The sequence below is a fragment of the Delphinus delphis genome, chromosome 8 (genome assembly GCF_949987515.2).
Source record: "Delphinus delphis chromosome 8, mDelDel1.2, whole genome shotgun sequence".
In the NCBI taxonomy this organism is placed as follows: Eukaryota; Metazoa; Chordata; class Mammalia; order Artiodactyla; family Delphinidae; genus Delphinus; species Delphinus delphis.
Window position 1 is genome coordinate 85,977,184 of NC_082690.1, and position 17,869 is coordinate 85,995,052.

At 41.6% G+C, this 17,869-nt stretch overlaps 1 long non-coding RNA gene across 3 annotated transcripts in view; it reads right to left on the reverse strand.

Moving 5' to 3' along the window:
* Nucleotides 1–7,435: 7,435 nt before the first annotated feature.
* The window catches only part of LOC132429168 (uncharacterized), a 29,836-nt gene continuing 19,402 nt past the window's right edge, over nucleotides 7,436–17,869 (reverse strand). For 2 of the 3 annotated variants that reach the window (XR_009520300.1, XR_009520298.1), the window contains exon 4: nucleotides 7,439–8,025. This is a non-coding gene — a long non-coding RNA (uncharacterized lncRNA). Of the gene's footprint in view, nucleotides 8,026–17,869 lie in introns of all 3 variants that reach the window. The other variant, XR_009520299.1, reaches the window with a different exon arrangement.

A 17,869-nucleotide genomic window follows, 5' to 3' on the forward strand; every position in this document is an offset into this window, starting at 1 on the left:
TTTGCTTCTGCTATCCTATTGCATTTTCCTTCCCTTTGGACTTGGTCCAGTTATGACCTAATGAGAAGACCAGAAGTGTGAAGTTAATCTGTCATGGCCAGGATTAAGGTGAGGCAAGATTTGCGCTCACTTGGGGCACAAAATGTAAGGAAGTACCAAAAAACCAGTAATCAAGATGATGTTAATATTTTAATACAATACTTAAAAAAATTAACGCAAAAACCCATGATGAACAAAATCTTAAACAAAAACGGGATCCCACAGTGCTATGCAAGCCAAACTGGAGCCTAAGGCAAAAGGAAAAATATATGTTTTTATGTCTTTTCAAATGGTTATTTTTTTCCTATAAGGCCAGGAGGGGGTGCTCAGGCAGGGGACTTGCTTCTCCCATGTGGCAGGGCTCAGAGCTCTTGCCATCCTTGGGGAGTGACATCAGGTTGCTGGCCCCTGCTGTGACAGCCCACACCTCCCTGGGGAAGTGGTCCCAGCCCAGGCTCCATTTCTGTCCCCAACATGGTAGAAGCAGGTAGAGGAAGCTGGGGGAGCAATGTAGCTGAGCAGGACCCAGGACAGCCCTCTCCTGGGCTGTGGCTTCCTGTTACCAACTGCCATACCCCTAATCATGGCTGGAAAAGGGTAGGAAGAGGAAGCTGGGACTTGGCTATTTGGGTCCCCTGGGCTAAGGTTGAGGGTGAGGGCTCCATAGCCTTTGTGCCTTGGTGGGAGAAACAGTTTCTCCAAGTCTGCTAATTGTTTTGGAAGCTAGTCTCTAAAGGGCATGGAAGGATTTCACCAAAACAGAATTTGCTTGCCATTAATATTCCTATGGTAGGTCAGAAAGCACAAGGTTCTGAAAGAAGAGTTCATGTGTGGCATAAAAAAAAAGATTTCTCTATTCTCTCAGGAATAGAGATAATGCCTGAGAAGTAAATATACTTACATGTTCTCTTGCCTTCACTGGCAAGCAGTTTTTAGTGCACAATGCCTACCTCCTTACACATGATTACACCTTAGCTTCAAGGTTCCCATTGGCTGTTTTGGTAAATCCCTCAGACATCATTCATACCTTATCACATGCGAGGGTCTGGGCTCAGGACTGGAAGGGATCAAGACACAGTGCTGTTCCTGCTTTGATGCAATTACTCATTAGAAGGTGAGAGATACACCTGTTTGCTCGGGGAGAGACAAATCCGCATGGCCCTGCAGTCTGTTTTCTCCCTCGTTTTCATGGTTTAGCAAGTAGCTGCATCAGCAGATCTGAGTTTGCTGGCAAGCAGGACAGACAGCAGACACTGAGCTTTAGAGGCGCTTGCTAAATGGTGTAAATGGTGCCCAGGGGCCCCCCATGTGTAAAACACCATAGTTTAGGGTCCCTCTCTATTGACCACCCTCTGGGATGTGTCTAGTCTTCTTCTGCCCAGCCTAAGTGTGCCTCCCAGTGGGACAATGAAAGCTGTGAATTGGGATGGGGCGGGAGGTGGGGTGGGGTGGGAGTTCACGTGCATTCTCCTCCTTCTCTGCTTGTAGACCCGCCCCAAACATTGTGTGTTGACACTGCATGGCCTTGGTGGCATGCGTCCTGGGCCCGTGAATAGCAGCTGCACGAAGGTCAGACTCCACTTTGTCTCATGCTCAGTGTTTTGGGAAAGGGCCTTGACCAATTGGGCCTCTCAGGGGCAGGATACATTCTCAGGGGTTCCTGGCAGGTTGTAGGGCAGGCCTGGGATTGGACCGTTCAAGCCTTGGTGTCAGCTCTCCTAGTTGTGGTGAGGCAGATGAGGCGGTGGGAGGACCAGGATGGAACTGCCAGACACCAGCTCCCGCAGACAAGTGCGTCATTCAGAAGGAAAACTGGGCTGCAAGGCTGCTGGTGATTGGTCAAAAGGAAGCCTGCCTCCGCAGAGCCCAGGAAAATTCAAGACTATGCTTATGCTTCATGGCTGAAAGCAGGGAGAAGAATAAAATAACAGGGTGGTAGGGAGGTTAGGGGCTGTCAATGTTGCTCAGAAAGGCATCCAGCCTGATGGGTTGATGCAAAAATCTGGAAGGGATTTAGCTGTTTCTGTGGAACAAAAACACAGACAAACCCATGGCTAATGAGAAGCCTAGAATGAAGGTAAGATTTAAACGCATAGTTCCAGCAGTCACACAAACGAGGTTCTGGGACTCCTGCTCTTCCCGTAGGCAAGACTTTAAATATTCCTGAATTTGCTGAGCATATGTCTGTTGTTTTGTTTTGTCTGGAACATGCTTCTTGATTTCTTGCAACCTGTATAATTAATATGAATTTTCTGGACACATGGTGAATGGACCTGCTTATTGGACGCAAAGTGTCCCCTATTGGTGGCTTCTAATATGGTGAATACTGAAGGTGTGGCCAAGAATGGCCTGTAATCCCAAAGCTTACCAAGATTGCATCATGGAAACAACAGCTCCTCGCAGGGACAGAGAAAAATGCAGTCTTCTCATACAAGATGTTATACAGGTCAGGGAGCCAAATAACGCCATCCAATTCAATAGCCTACAGGGCTGGGGAAGCCACTAGTGTCTGGAGTCTTACTGTGTCCTTTTGAGGCTTATGCAGGTCAGTTTGTCCACTGTTGTTGCTATAGTGCCTGACAGACATCATAAGAGTGGCTGAACCAGTGATGCTTGGTATGTGGGCTTGGATGGGCCAGTGTTTTTTTTTGGTGGGGTGGCGGGATACTTTCCAGGAAGAAGGGAAAATTCAGTCTCTGACCTATGCTCATCTCTGTGCCCTGGGAGGCTGATCTCTATGACCTCCTTCACCTGGGTTCTCTTGTCATCTGGCTTCTGGTGGGGTTCAGCCAATGAAAAGCATTGGTCGGCAACTGAGGAGCGGGGGAGAAAAGAGAAATTAGGGTATTTCTCTGTGTAGACCAAACTTTTTGGTGCCCTCTTTGAAGTCTTTGGCTTGTCCCACTATGGTAACACTATTCCTTCCCATTGCTCTTTCAGGCTTGGAGACATCTCCCCCCTGTTTACTAATCCCTGGGCACCTCACCATCCCTTATTTGTTCCCTCATCCTGTTCATACCTCTTACGTGATCTCCTCATTGAATTCTGTTCAGTAATGTCCCTTTGAAAGTTTTGTCTGTTTTGTTGTAAGACCCTGACTGATATCATTTGCCTTCACCCACCCAGGCAAGCAGTACTGTAAGAAACTCCCTAGTACATCATCAGTGGGTTGAACTCAGGCTAAAACAGTGAGAACTGCTGCTTGCGGCCAAACATTCCACTATATTGATGACACAAGCATTGAGTGTACTTCATGGATTCCATCATGTCCCATGTTGGAAAAATTGACCAAAGATGGATGGGTTCAAAAACTTTTGGAGGTGATGGATATGTTTATTACCTTGATTATGGTGATGGTATCACAGGGGTATGTATATGTCCAAACTCTTCAAAAGGTATACAGTAAATATGTGAAACTTTTGGTATATATCAACTATACCTCAATAAATCTGTAAAAGAAAAAAAAGAAGAAGAAGAAATGATTCTGCCACTCATGGGACCTTCTTGGGTGCTTCCTGTGTGGCTACTAGCTATGGGACTGGAGGCCCAACCTCTGATTGGCCTATTTTAGAAATAAGACTCTCCGTACCTAGGAATTTCACTACAGCCTTTATATACCAGACAAACAACCACACGTGGGGAGGGGGCACATGTGGCAAGAAGCCTGGAAAGTGATCCAGTCATCAGTAAAGCAAACCTGTGCTGGAGGCCTCCTCTCCTATCTCCTTACCACCCATGGAATCACAGATATCAGTGTTCAATCTCGAAGCAGGTTGTAGACTGTGGAAATGGGACTCTACTTTCTCGTCAGCCAGGTCTACAAGAACTTCCTTCTGTTGCCAAGCCTGAAGCTAGCCCATTCTGGAAAAAGAGACTGTCAGTGAAAAGAAAATGACTCTGCCACCTGACATTCTCAACTTGCATTGAGTCCTACACCATCTGAACTGGAACACCCAGAAAGTTCTGTAGTGATATAGAACTGGTCCCTCCAGTCAAGGCCCAAGCCTGTTTCCTGATACTTCAGCCAACTTCAGGAACAGGTGGCTGCCCACCCGTTAGACACAGAGAGACCCACCTACTGTTAAACGTAAGCAGTTGGCTCCCTGGGGACCTCTTCAACAAGACTTCCATATGACAAAAAAGCATGGTTCACTGATGAAATAGCTTGCTTCTGAGATGGGCAAACCCCATGGAATGCCACAGCCATAAATTGTGGAGTTCAGCACTAGACATGCTGAACAATGTGGTAAACTTCAGATGCTATTCTTGGCTGTAGGGCACGCTGCCCCAAGATGGACAGAAACAAACCTTTACGCAGTGTGTCCATTAGGGTCCTCCAAGAAACAAATGCTGGGATAGGATTAGATTCATGAGAGATGCACTGCGGTTGTGAGTAGGGGTTGTGAGGGATAAAAAATAGGGAGTAAGAACAGGCAAAAAGAGCCTCAGACCATGATGCAATTCTGATGCTTGGGAAAAGAGAAGGTGGAGGAAAGAGGATTGGGAAGGAAGAATCTCAGACTGGACTGCAGCTCTAAGAATGTCTCAGCCAGGCCGATGGAGAGTCCTTGAGCCAAAGCTGCCCACTGGAGTAGTCCAGAGACCCACGGGATTGGCCTGCGCTAACACCCCATCATGGTCAGGCCTGGACTGGGAGCACCCCAGAGGAAGTGTGACCTTGATGCAGAAACGTTGTGGGTATCAAACGGGAGTTGTCTGTTAATGATGCTACCTGCAGCAGGCGATCTGAGCTATTTCCATGGCTGTCACACACAGAACATCCCTAATGGTCTAGCAATTGGTCAGGCCATTGGGACACCCAAAGACTGAATTAATAGAGGCATAACAATATGGGGCATCCCCTGTGGACATAGTTACGAAGTGGCAAAATCTAGAGGAAAACAACCTACTTAAAAAGACTGATGAGGTATATATGGGCTTTGTGTCTATCCATGGCAGCCCATTGAATCTATGCTCTAATCCACTACACCAATGGAACCACCAAAAGGATGGGGATACCCAACTGGAAATTCTTTTGACACAAATAGAAGCTACTGCTACTGAAAAAGCTTGCGTTCTTGTCCCACTCTGTCCAGTGATGACCTGGTGGTCTCTACAAGCCTGGCCTGTTCAGCTGTCTTGGGCCATTTGTAAGTTGCACACTGTCATAGTACCCTCTGCCTTGACTGAGCAACTGGGCATCTGGGAGTCAAGGAGGAGGCACAGAGGAAAATGTAAGTGGGAAGAGGACACTCTTCTCTCCACCCCACCCCCTTATCATGGAATAACACACAGTTGAGGAATGTATCAGGTTACTTTGGGGAAAAAGAATTCATGCTCCATATTTCAAAAGAGGAAATTTAACACAAAGAATTGTTAGACAATGTGCAAAGGCTGAAAGAGCAGGGAAAGAATACTGAGGGGATCCAGAAATTAGGACTGCCAGAAGCAGCTACCACCCCAGGGCTCTGGAAACAAAACAGAAAAGAGCTTATAGAACAGAGGAGCTGGAAGTATGTGCCTGAGGATCGAATGATCAGATGTCTAAGGGAGGGATCCCCTGCAGCTGGTGTCAAGATCTCTGAGAGGGGTCACCTCACAGCTGGTGCTAATGAAATCGCTAGGTGGTGTTTCGGGGGGCTTCGAGGAGCTCTGGTGTTTTATGCTTTAGCTCAGAAAGAATTTGGTGAGAGGCAAAGTGATAGATAAGAAGTGATTTATTAGGCTAGGATGCTTGTGAGGCTTACAAGCAGGTGGGTGAGAGGGTGCTGTGCCCCAAGAACTTAGTAGGCTACAGTTTCATAATTAAAAGAAAAGTGGGGAGGGGGAAAAGACCACTTTTTTTTTTTTTTTTAGTAGACATTAAACTTCCATTTTTAGCTCCTCCTCATCAGGTGGGGGAGTTTTCTTTTCCCTACATGGTTAAGCCGGGACTGTCAGGGCACTCTGGTAAAATTATTTCAGGTTGTAGGACAATGAGGGTCTTTCACTTTGAAATGCCTCCTTTCCATAAATTATTATTTTTATGTGTGCAGAGATCACGTCCTAGGGATTATTAACTCACTGAGCTTACTGGGCAGGATGTGGATTTCATGCCACCATTGTTTTTTTGTTTGGGGGCATGTCTCATGCTTTTGTTGCATGGTTTTGTTGCTAAGCAAGCCTGCTTGGTTTTGCAGTTAAGCAAACCTGCTTTCTTTCTTTCTTTCTTTCTTTTTTAAAGAAGATGTTGGGGGTAGGAGTTTATTAATTAATTAATTAATTTTTGCTGTGTTGGGTCTTCGTTTCTGTGCGAGGGCTTTCTCTAGCTGTGGCAAGCGGGGGCCACTCTTCATCGCAGTGCACGGGCCTCTCACTATCACGGCCTCTCTTGTTGCGGAGCACAGGCTCCAGACGCGCAGGCTCAGTAGTTGTGGTGCACAGGTTTAGTCGCTCCGCGGCATGTGGGATCCTCCCAGACCAGGGCTCGAACCCGTGTCCCCTGCATTAGCAGGCAGATTCTCAACCACTGCACCATCAGGGAAGCCCCAAACCTGCTTTCTTGAGTGATCATTAACTTACAGGGGTTTTTTTTTGTTTTTTTTTTTTTACTTACAATCCCCTAGTGGGATTAACTATTTAATTACCTACTTTGGCCCTTTACTCTGTCCCTATCACGAACATATCAGAGCAGGTAACTCACAGCAGATACTCAGAGTCTTGAAGTCGCCAGATTTAGCACACATACACACATACCACCACCACCACCATCACCACCTTCAACAACAACAAAAAAACAAAGGAAAAACAACGCCACCAGGAAACCTAGTTAAATTTGAATGATTTCTAATTGCTTATGTGCATATACATTGAAATAAAAGAAAAATATCACATGGGACACATTTATACTAAAATATTATTCATTCTCTATCTGAAATAAATTATAACTACATAAGTTACCTACCTGTTTCTTTAATTATATTTCCCTGGTGATTTGGGTCTCCCTAACGTTTCTTTGTGTTGCAGAATTTGCATGTATAAGTCCTTGAATTTACAATCTGTTTCATTTACATTGTAAAATAGTTTCTACAGTGGTCACATCCAGCTTATTTTGTTCTTTTGTCTACTGAACGTCCATTAATGAGAAAACACGCTCAACAATTGCGTTGTGAGCTGGTGTGCTGAGGTGTACCGGCTGTCACCAACTGGCTCAATTTCAGAAGTTTGGGGGCTATCTGTGATTTGCTAACTTTCCGTAGTGTGCGTTATTGGAGTGAGGCTGTCATTGACTGGTTGATTTTCAGAACACAGGTTATCTCTAATTAGTGGTGGTTTCTTGTTCATGACCTGGGACTTTGACCAAAGAACAATCTTTTTCTTTCTTGATGATAAGAAGAATCAGTACTTTAATTCTCAAACCTCCTTTTTGGCCTATCCTAAGTCAAACCTGCAGGACAGACCATGTGGAATTGTCCATAACTATATTTGTGGAGGTATGATTTTCAGCTATGTTGCATTCAAGTGACTTAAGCTTCAATTACTATAGCAAAAAAATACTCTAACTGCTGATACTTGGTAATTTATTGGAAAAGAAAAGCTGTCTAGAGGGCATTGAAGGCATTGGGGCAAAGTCAGTACAGAATACAGAGCACAATCATTAAACACAAGACATGTCATATAGAGGAGTCCTGGCAACCCTACTCGAAAGGGTACCACTTGATTGGTATTGGACCTTTGAAAAGGACAACTTCACAGCTAGTGATTTGGATCCTGAAAGGGCATCCTGGGGCTGGGGATCAGAGTGCCTAAAGACCTCCGGAGAGAGACATGCAGGGGCTGGAAATCAGCAGGAGACTCCCCCGCCCCTCCTTCCTTCCAGTCTCCTGCCAGTGCTTCCCAATAGGCAGTGCCTAACCGGAATCCAGCTTGCAGAAGCATCAGGGAAGTGTCATTTTCAGTCTTACAGGCCCACCATCACTGAATAGAAAACATAAGGGCAGCCACAAGCTGAAAGACAAGAGGTAAATAATTAACACAAGGAAGAATTAGTCAAGGAAAAAAAAAAGCATTCAAATCAGAAAAGAAGTAAAATTATCTCTGTTTGCTGATGACATGGTATTATATATAGAAAACACTATAGACTCCACCAAAAAACTGTTAGAACTAATAAGTTAGTTCAGTAAAGTTTCAGGATACAAAATCAATATACAAAAATCAGTTGCATTTCTATACACTAACAACAAACTATCAGAAAGAGAAATTCAGAAAACAATCTCATTCACAATAGCATCAAAAAAGATGAGATACTTAAGAATAAATTTAACCAAGGAAGTGAAAGATCTGTACACTGAAAACTATAAAACACTGATGAAAGAAATTGAAGAAGACACAAATAGATGGAAAGATAGTTCATGTACATGGATTGAAAGAATTAATATTGTTAAAATATCCATACTGCCCAAAGTGATCTACAGACTCAATGCAATCCCTATTAAAATTTCAAAGGCATTTTTCACAAAAATAGAACAATTCTAAAATTTGTATGGAACCATAAGAGGCCCTGAATAGCCAAAGCAACCTTGAGAAAGAAGAACAAAACTGGAGGCATCACATTTCCTGATTTCAAATTGTATTACAAAGCTATATTAATCAAAACATTATAGTGTTGGCATAAAAACAGACACATAGATAAGTGGAATAGAGAGTACAGAAATAAACTAGTGCATTAGTTAATTAACTAATGGTCAGTTAATTTTAACAAATGCACTAAGAATATACAACAAGGGATAATAGTCTCTTCAAGAAATGGTTTTGGGAAAAGTAGATATCCACATGCAAAAGAATGAAACTAGACCACTATCTTACACCATACACAAAAGTCAACCAAAAATGGATTAAAGACTTAAAGGTGAAACTGTAAAACTCCTGGAAGAAAACATAGGGGTAAGCTTTTTGACACTGGGCATGGCAATGATTTTTTGGATTTGTTATCAAATCAAAGGCAACAAAAGCAAAAATAAGCCTGTGGTACTACATCAAACTTAAAAGCTTCTGAACAGTAAAGGAAACCAACCAAATAAAATGAAAAGGCAATGTATGGAATAGGAGAAAACATTTGCAAGCCATATATCCAATAAGGGGTTAATATCCAAAATATACAAGGAACTCATACACCTCAATAGCAAAAAACCAGATGATCCAATTAAAAAATGGACAAAGGACCTGAGCAGACATTTTTCCAAAGAAGGCATTACAGATGGCCAACAGGTACATGAAAAAGTGCTCAACATCACTAATCATCAGGGTAATGCATATCAAAATCACAATATAATATTACCTCACACTTGTTAGGGTGGCTATTATCAAAAAGACAAGCAATTACAAATGCTGTCAAGGATGTGGAGAAAGGAGAACCCTTGTTCACAGTTGGTGGGAATGTAAAGTGGTGCAGCCACTATGGAAAACAGTACGGAGGTTCCTCAAGAAATTAATAATAGAACTATCCAGCTATCCCACTTTTGAGTAAAAATTCAAAGGAAATAAAATCATTATCTCAAAGAAATATCTGTACTCCTATAGTCATTGCAGCATTATTCATAATAGTCAAGGTATGGAAACAACCTAAGTGTCTATAGACAGATGAATGGATAAAAAAGTGCAGGGTATGTAATGCAGTGGACTATTATTCAGCCTTAAAAAAAGGAAATCTTACCATTTGCGACAACATTGATTAACCCTGAGGGCATTATGCTAAATAAATATGCCAGACAGAGAAAGACAAATACTGCACCGTATCACTTATATGAGAAATCTAAAAAAAAAAAAGGTTGAATTCATAGAAACAGAGAATAGAATGGCTGTTGCCAGGGGTTGAGGGGTGGGGGAGGTGAGGCGAGGTTGGTAAAAGGGTACAAACTTTCAGTTATAAAATGAATAAGGTCTGAGAATCTAACATATGACATGTTCACTATTGTTGATAACACTGTATTGTATAATTTGCTAAGAGAGTAGAATTTAAGTGTTCTCACCAAAAAAAAATTTTTTAAAGGTGAATTTGTAAGATGTGTTAATTAACTTGATTGTGGGACTCCTTTTGCCATGTATATCAAATCAGCATGCTGTACACTTAACTACAATTTTGTCAATTATACCTCGATAAAGCTGAAAAAAATAAAATGGGAAAGATAAAAAATAAACACAAATATAATAAAAAAGAAATGCATAAATATTTTTAAAGGATTCTCCTTATATTTTTGTACAACTTGTATTTTTGGAACAGATTGTAAACTTTTTTCCTTCTTAGGAAATATTCATCTACATTATCATTATTAATGACTAGATGTATGTTTCTTAATATGAATGCATCATATTTTACTTAATCTCCTATTATGAGACATATAGACAATTTCCAATTTTGTTATAATAAAAGCATTGTGATAAGTATCCTTGTACATTCATTTTTGTGAATTGTTACTGTTACGTTCATAGCATAAATCTTAGGTTTGGAATCGCTGGGTCAAATTTACAAACTTTTAAATAGTTTGTCACCTATTTCTAAAGGACTCTCAAAATAGGCTACAGACAAAGCACTGAGTTCAAGGTATAGAAGTAGTACAGACCCACATACTCTGACCCAAATATAGTAAAATCAGAAACAAATAATAAATGTATATTCTCAAAGCCCCACCAGTTTAGTCTCAAAAAGCAAATAAATGAAAAATATCCTCTAAAAACCTCTTTGGTCAAAGAAGAAATTAAAGCAGATATTACAGAATTATTTGACAGTAATGACAACCAGAATGGCATATAATAAAATTTTTTATTTTTCTGCCAAAACTTTACCTAGAAGCAAATTAAAAACCTTAAATATTTTCTGTATTAGACAAGGAAGAAAAAAATATATATATATATATAAATTAAGGAAAAGTATAATGGAAAGAATTAGGAATAGAAAATAGTGGAATTGACAGGTAAGTTCCATATCTTGCTCTATGTTTGTGTAAGTGTTGGTGCATTTCTGTGTGTGTGCGTATTCACATGTGCTCAATGGAGCAGGGAGCACCATGGAATCTTCCCACATTTTGCTGACAGTTCAAGAGACAAGAGAAACCTGACCTCACTTGCAGTGAGATTAACTGGGATAATGTCAGTGTCAGCAGAGCGTCATGAAGGCACAAATGTGGAAGTGACTAATTTAGCAGTGGGCGGGTCAGTGAAGGAAAGCGTCCTAAAAAATGTGACAGCTGAGTTGAACATCATGGGATGGTTCGGATTTTGCCAAGTAAAATGCTTGTAGAGAGAAAATGAAGCCTAGATGTGTGACTGTTTTCAAGGAGCTAGAATTTTTTTCCATGCCTAATCAGTCCGAGACATTCATGGGATTATTAAAGATGCAGCCTTATCATTTTTAATTATATGCTTTCTTTTAAAACTGTGATTCTTTTGATTGAGGTCATCTATTTTTAGAGCCTGGTTTATATTATTAGTAATTACGGCAGAAAATGAACTTCATAGAAATTAAATGTCTTTTTGTTTCTTATCTGTACTTAGCTGATGAAGTTAGCATGCAAAGATATATTGAAAACCTACTTTATCCTATGAAAAGGACATGTTTCAAGGATCTAAATGTGGTCAAGGAATGCAGTCTGTTAAACCATATGGAAAACTTTTCATTAATTTTAAATTTTTTAGGAATTTATCTGTTGGGTATACCATGACTAAGTTACAGTATTTTATATATTAAGTATGTAATGGGAAAAATGAGGTATGTAGAACTTCTTTTTCCAGAAAGATATACTTTTTACTGTCCTTGTTGTTATGAGTGTTTTCAAAGCTCAAACTTATAAATTCAGTTGAGTCCTTTTTTGGGGGAAAGAAACAATGTTATCATGGGTGTGTGTGTGTGTGTGTGTGTGTGTGTGTAAAATCAAGAAGAAAGGTGTAAAAAGATATATTTTTTAAAGTGGCTTCTCTGGGGATGGAGACGGGGATGTTGTAGAAAACGTGAGTAAGGAAAATAAGAGAGCATGAAGGGAGACAATTATTTTATTTCTTTTTATACATTTGTATTGTTTTGTTGTTACAGTGATAACTGGTGTGATGGTTAATTTTATCTAGCTACTCCACTGGACAATGGCATTTGGTCCAACATTATTCTGGATGTGTCTGTGAGGGTGTTTCTGGGTGAGATTAACAACTGAATCAGTAGACTGAGGCATCTATGAAATCCCCACGGCTAATGTCACACTTAACAGGGAAAGACTGAAAGCTTTTACCTGTAGGATCAGGAATAAGACAAAGATGTCTGCTCTCATCACTTCTATTTAATATTATACTGGGGATTCCGGTCAGGGTAATTAAACAAGAAAAGAATAAAAGGCATCTAGATTGGACAGGAAGAAGTAAAACTGTATTTGCATTTGACATGATCTTGTTTGTAGAAAATCCTAAGGAATCCACACACACACAAAAATACTATAGCTAATGAACAAGTTCAACACAGTGGCAGGATATAGGATCAATATGCAAAAATTAATTGTATTCCTATATATTAGCAATGGGCAATCCAAAATGAAAAATAAGAAAACAAATCCATTTTCAATAGCATCAAAAACAATAAAATACGTAGGAATAAATTTAACAAAAGTGCAAGACTTTTACACCAAAAACTCTAAAACATTATCGAAAGATATTAGAGAAGACCTTAATAAGTGGAAACTTATTGTTAAGATGACAGTTCTTCCCAAATTGATCTATAGAGTCAGTTCAATCTCTATTAAAATCCTAGATGGTTTCTTTGGAGAAATTGATAAGCTGATCCTAAAATTCATATGAAAATGCAAGAGACTCAGAATACCAACACAATCTTGAAAAAGAAGAATTAAAGTTGGAGGACTCACATACCCTGATTTCAAAACTTACTAGAAAGCTACAGCAATCATGAAAGTGTAGTACCGGCATAAAGAGAATTATATAGATCAACAGAATAAAATTGTGAGTCTAGAAACAAACCTGTACATTTAAGTCAATTTTCAACAAGGATATTAAGACAATTCAGTGAAGAGAGAATAATATTTTCAACAAATAGGGCTGGAACAACTGGCTAGTCCCATACAAAAGAATAAGATTGGATCCTTATACAAAAATTAATTCCAAATGGGTCAATGACCTAAATTAGAGCTAAAACCATAAAACTCTTAGAAGATAGCATATAGGTAAATCTTCATGACCTTGGCAATGTATGTATAAAATAGATAACTAATAAGAACCTGCTGTATAAAAAATAAATAAAACAAAATTAATAAAAAACACAATAAGGCAGCACTTCACATCCACGAGGACGGCTATAATAAAAAAGACAGATAATAACAAATGTTGATGAGGGTGTGGAGAAATTGGAAACCCCACATATTGCTGGTGGGAAGATAAAATTTTTCAGTCACCTTTTTCTGATAAAAAATTATTTAATCCAAACAAGTTTACATGTTGACACATGACGTGACTAGAATAAATCTATCCAAATTAAAATTGTGTTAAGGACCAAACAGATGACTCGTTTATATAATACAGAGTTCGCTCAAAATAGTGGGTCCTAGCTCTAACGTAAGACCTCTCAGTTTGGCAGTTCCTCAAAATATGAAATACAAATTTATCTTATGGTCTAGCAAACTCACTCCTAAGTATATACCCAAAAGAATTAAAAATATTTGTTCACACAAAAACCTACACATGCATATTCATAGCATCATTATTCATAACGGCCCAAAAGTGGAAACAACATATACGTCCATCAACTGATGAACAGATAAATGAAATGTGGTACATCCATACAATGGAATCTTATTTGGCAAAAAAAAGAGAAATGAAACAAACCGAAGGACAGTGGTACAATGCAGATGAACCTTGAAAATATACTAAATGAAAGTTGCCAATCACAAAAGAACACATATTGTATGATTACAGTCACATGAAATGTCCAGTATAGGCAAATCCAAAGAGGCAGAAGGTGGATTAGTGTTTGCCAGGGGATGTGCTGAGGAGGGAGTGGGGAGTGATTGGGAACAGGTACAGGGTTTCTTTGGGGGTGATAAAAACATCTGAACTTAGGCAGTGGATATGATTACATAATTCTGTGACTATACTAAAAACCACTGAACTGTACACTTTAAAAACAAAGTTGATCATTTTTTCATATACTATGTGTTCTCAGGAAAACAGTTGGATAATGCTGCAGAAATGAATATACTCAGTATAATGAACACTGCCCACCTCTACATAATTACACCATATCTATTTCACAGTCCATATTGCCCATTTGGAGAACCCATCAGAAGTGCACATGTGAGTCTCTGTGCTTGTTACTGTCAGAGCCCAGGCAGCCTAAGACCACTAGGGACAAACCTGCAGTTTGACAAAGTCAGGTTTATTGGCTCATTGCAATGAGAAAAACCACACGGTAGAGTTAGTTACTATGGAGCTTCTCAACAAACAAAGGGAAAAGTAGAGTTATTATAGAATTTGGGGGAAGGATGGAACCTGGGTAAAATTCAGATGAAGCAGGTGTTTTAATGCATTTAAAGCAATGCAGGGTGAGTGCAAAAGGGTCACAGCATGGCTAGACTGTGAAATGGATCCAGGGTTATACTTCCTTGGAACCACTAAGTTAAGATAAATGTGGACTCTTGCGTTCCAGACACCTTTATCTGAATGTCTGCACCTGGGTTGTAAATCAAGGTCGCTTCTTTGTGTCAGAGTGTCTTGGTTATTCCAGGCAAAACTGGAGGGGTTTTCATTCTTACCGGAATAACTTCAAACAGCAAAGTTTCTGATAGTCTGATTTTAGAGGACAGGTGAATGGTGAGTAGGGCAGCAGTAGTCATCCTAAGAAGGGGTCCTATGGCACTTTTCAGCGTTTCCTTGGGAGAAATACTGTTTACTGTGAACTTGGCAGCCGTCTTTATTTGTGTCTGTTGTCCCAGCCTGATGAATGGCAGGGATGGTTTTCCCTTCCTCAGTATTTGAGGGAGTTACAAAGATTAATGTGATGCTGTTTGTGCTCTTAAGACCCTAGAGGGAAGAAAGGCAATACTTTGATTAAGGAGGGACCCAGGCAGGTTGCCCTTGTGTTTTGGTGGTTTTCAAGGTGCTGGTCAGCAGGACTCAGTTAGCTCAGAGGAAGGACAGTCTGGACTCCAGAGGCGTCTCCTTTCTAACAAACCGATTTCCTCAACCAGGAACACCTGCTGTAATGTGGACTCCCCCATGGCCCCCCTTCCCTTTCCCCCCTAGAGAAAGAGCAACACTCGGCGGCCAAGACCTTACTGCAGTGCCCAAGCCAGCCCTGTCCGGCCCTGACACACCCTGTGTGCTGAGCTGAGAGCGCGTAGGAGGTTCTGCCTCCCCTGCCCCTGGGTGTCCCATGAACTCTATTTGTACTGCGTGCGACCGCAGTGGGGTGCGTACCCTTGTATTCCCGTATGAGGGTTCCGACCACAGAGGCACACGTCCACTTTGTCTCTAGTTTTTGCAAGTGGTCATTTGAAGCCGGGCCACCATAGAGGTGGCAAACATTTCTTCTCAGAGGTCGTGTCAGGTCTCAGGAAGGGCTGGAGAGTGGGTGAGGGTCTCAGAGTTCGGGAATCCAGATGCTCGGGGTGGGTGGGCTCTGAGATGGGGGAGAGGAGCGGAGGGGTAGCAGCCGCAAAGCGAGTGCGCCGTTTTTAAGAGGTAGATTTAAGAGGAAAAACCTGGTAGCGAGGCTGCCAAAGGGAGGCGGGTGGCAGAAGCAGAGGATGGAAAGGCAGCGGCGGGTAGAGAAGACAGGCAGCAGCCGCTGCCTGAGTCGCAGCCAAGCTGGTGGGCGGATAAGAAAACCTGGCGTGGATTTCGCTACTCCTGGAGGCAAAAACCCTGAGAGGCTTAGGGTACAAAGGGAAAACAAGGAATGGCTCCAGGAAAATGACAAACACTGGACCAGCAGGAACCAGGACTAGGTCTGGGATTTAGTCCCTAACCCCTCCCTCTCCCGCAAGAGGATGCTCAAAATTTCCTGAATCTGCTGGAGACCAGAGCTTACTTGGCTGGTTAGTAGTAGTCAGTTCTTTTGTTTGTAGGGACAAAATTATGCACGATCTTGGGCCTTTGAAGGTACTGATTAGAGACGTTCAGAGCGACCCCTGTTGGTGACTTCTAGAAACAGTGGGCCAAGGGCACTGCCAAGAATGACCTGTACTCCTAAAACTTGACTAGAATCAGTTTTGTTCCTCTTACGAAGAAAAGGAAAAACAAAACAAGCAAACAAACAAACAAATCGAACCCCGCGATTTGTAGGAATCCTGCGTTAAGGAGGTTCTGCAGCTCTTGGCGGCTCCGTGTTCTCTTAGCTGCAGTATAACTTCCTCCTTCCCCAGGGGACATCTGGCTTCCCATCTTGTATTACACCTGTCCTCACCTCAGGCCAGAGTCTGGTCTTGTTCTTGGTAGTCGGGGGATCCCCTTGTCTTCCTCTTCTCTCCTAGGAGACTGAATGTCCACTTTTGTCTCGTATTTTCAAATGTATGGGGCTAATCCTAGCCAAGGCTTTTAAAATTTTTTATTAAAATTTTTTTTGATGTGGACCAGTTTTTAAAGTCTTTATTGAATTTGTTACAATATTGCTTTTTCTGTTTTATAGTTTGGTTTTCTGGCCACGTGGCATGTGGGATCTTAGCTCCCTGACCTGGGATGGGACACGTACCCCTTGCATTGGAAGGTGAAGTCTTAACCACTGGACTGCCAGGCAAGTCCCTACGCTTTTTTAAAATGGGCTTCAAGGAATCAAATAAGGTCCAGTTATCATCCTCAAGGGTCAACCAGTAGTATTTGATGAATTCATTGCATAGAACTAGAGAATAATGTGACATGGAAAGAAAGAAAAACCAATAGTGCTGTGAGGTGGGCAGTGATGACCAAGGCTCAGAGAAATGATCTTGCCCAAAGTTGCAGTGAATAATGATAAAGCTCACGCTAAGCACTCACTTCCCAGGCACTTTACAGATATTATTGCATCATCTCAATTCTCCTACTTGGCTTTGCTGTCTCAGGAGCTCCTCTGAACTTTATCCGTCTGAATTCCCCTCACATCCAGCAGGGAGATCCAGAGGGCTGGTCCTGGGGGCACGTTATTTGTTGTAGGGGAAAAATGGGAATGGAAATGTCTGTGAACCCATGGGTCTGGAGAAGCCAGGCCTTCTCTTTTTCCTCCTCTTTTTAATTCTTCCTATTCCTCTTCTCAGTTACATTTTTCCTGACCCAGGTTGAAACCCTTAGAGGTGGAAGTCTTCCTGTAGTGAGCAACCTGACCACCAGAAGGCAGCATGAGACCATGGCTGTGTCTGAGCATTAACCAGGTCCTTCTAATGAGCGCTTCCCCACCAAACATGAGGATCTCGGGTTCCCAATCCTGTCTGCACATTGGAATCATCCGATGAACTTTTATAGAATCACGACTGCCTGGGCTCCATCACAAGCCAACCGCATCTTACATTCCTGGGAATGGGGCACAGGTGTTGCTAGTCTTCAAGTTTCTCAGGTAATTCTAATATCCATAAAGGGTTAAGAATCACTAATGGAGAACACTGAATCCTGAAAACTGTACAGGCTTTTAGGAATCACCCATCTCAGCCCGTCTGCTCCCATTTCACAGCTTCAGGACCTGAGGCCCAGAGATAGAAACAATAGGCTTAGGGATCATTGGAAGACAGAGCTCAGGACCCTCATGCTCAGCTTGTAATCATTCCTCCATAGCGCACATTCTTCCATGTTTATACCAGGCCTAGGCATCAGAAGGCAGCAAGGAACAGCTCTTTCCTGC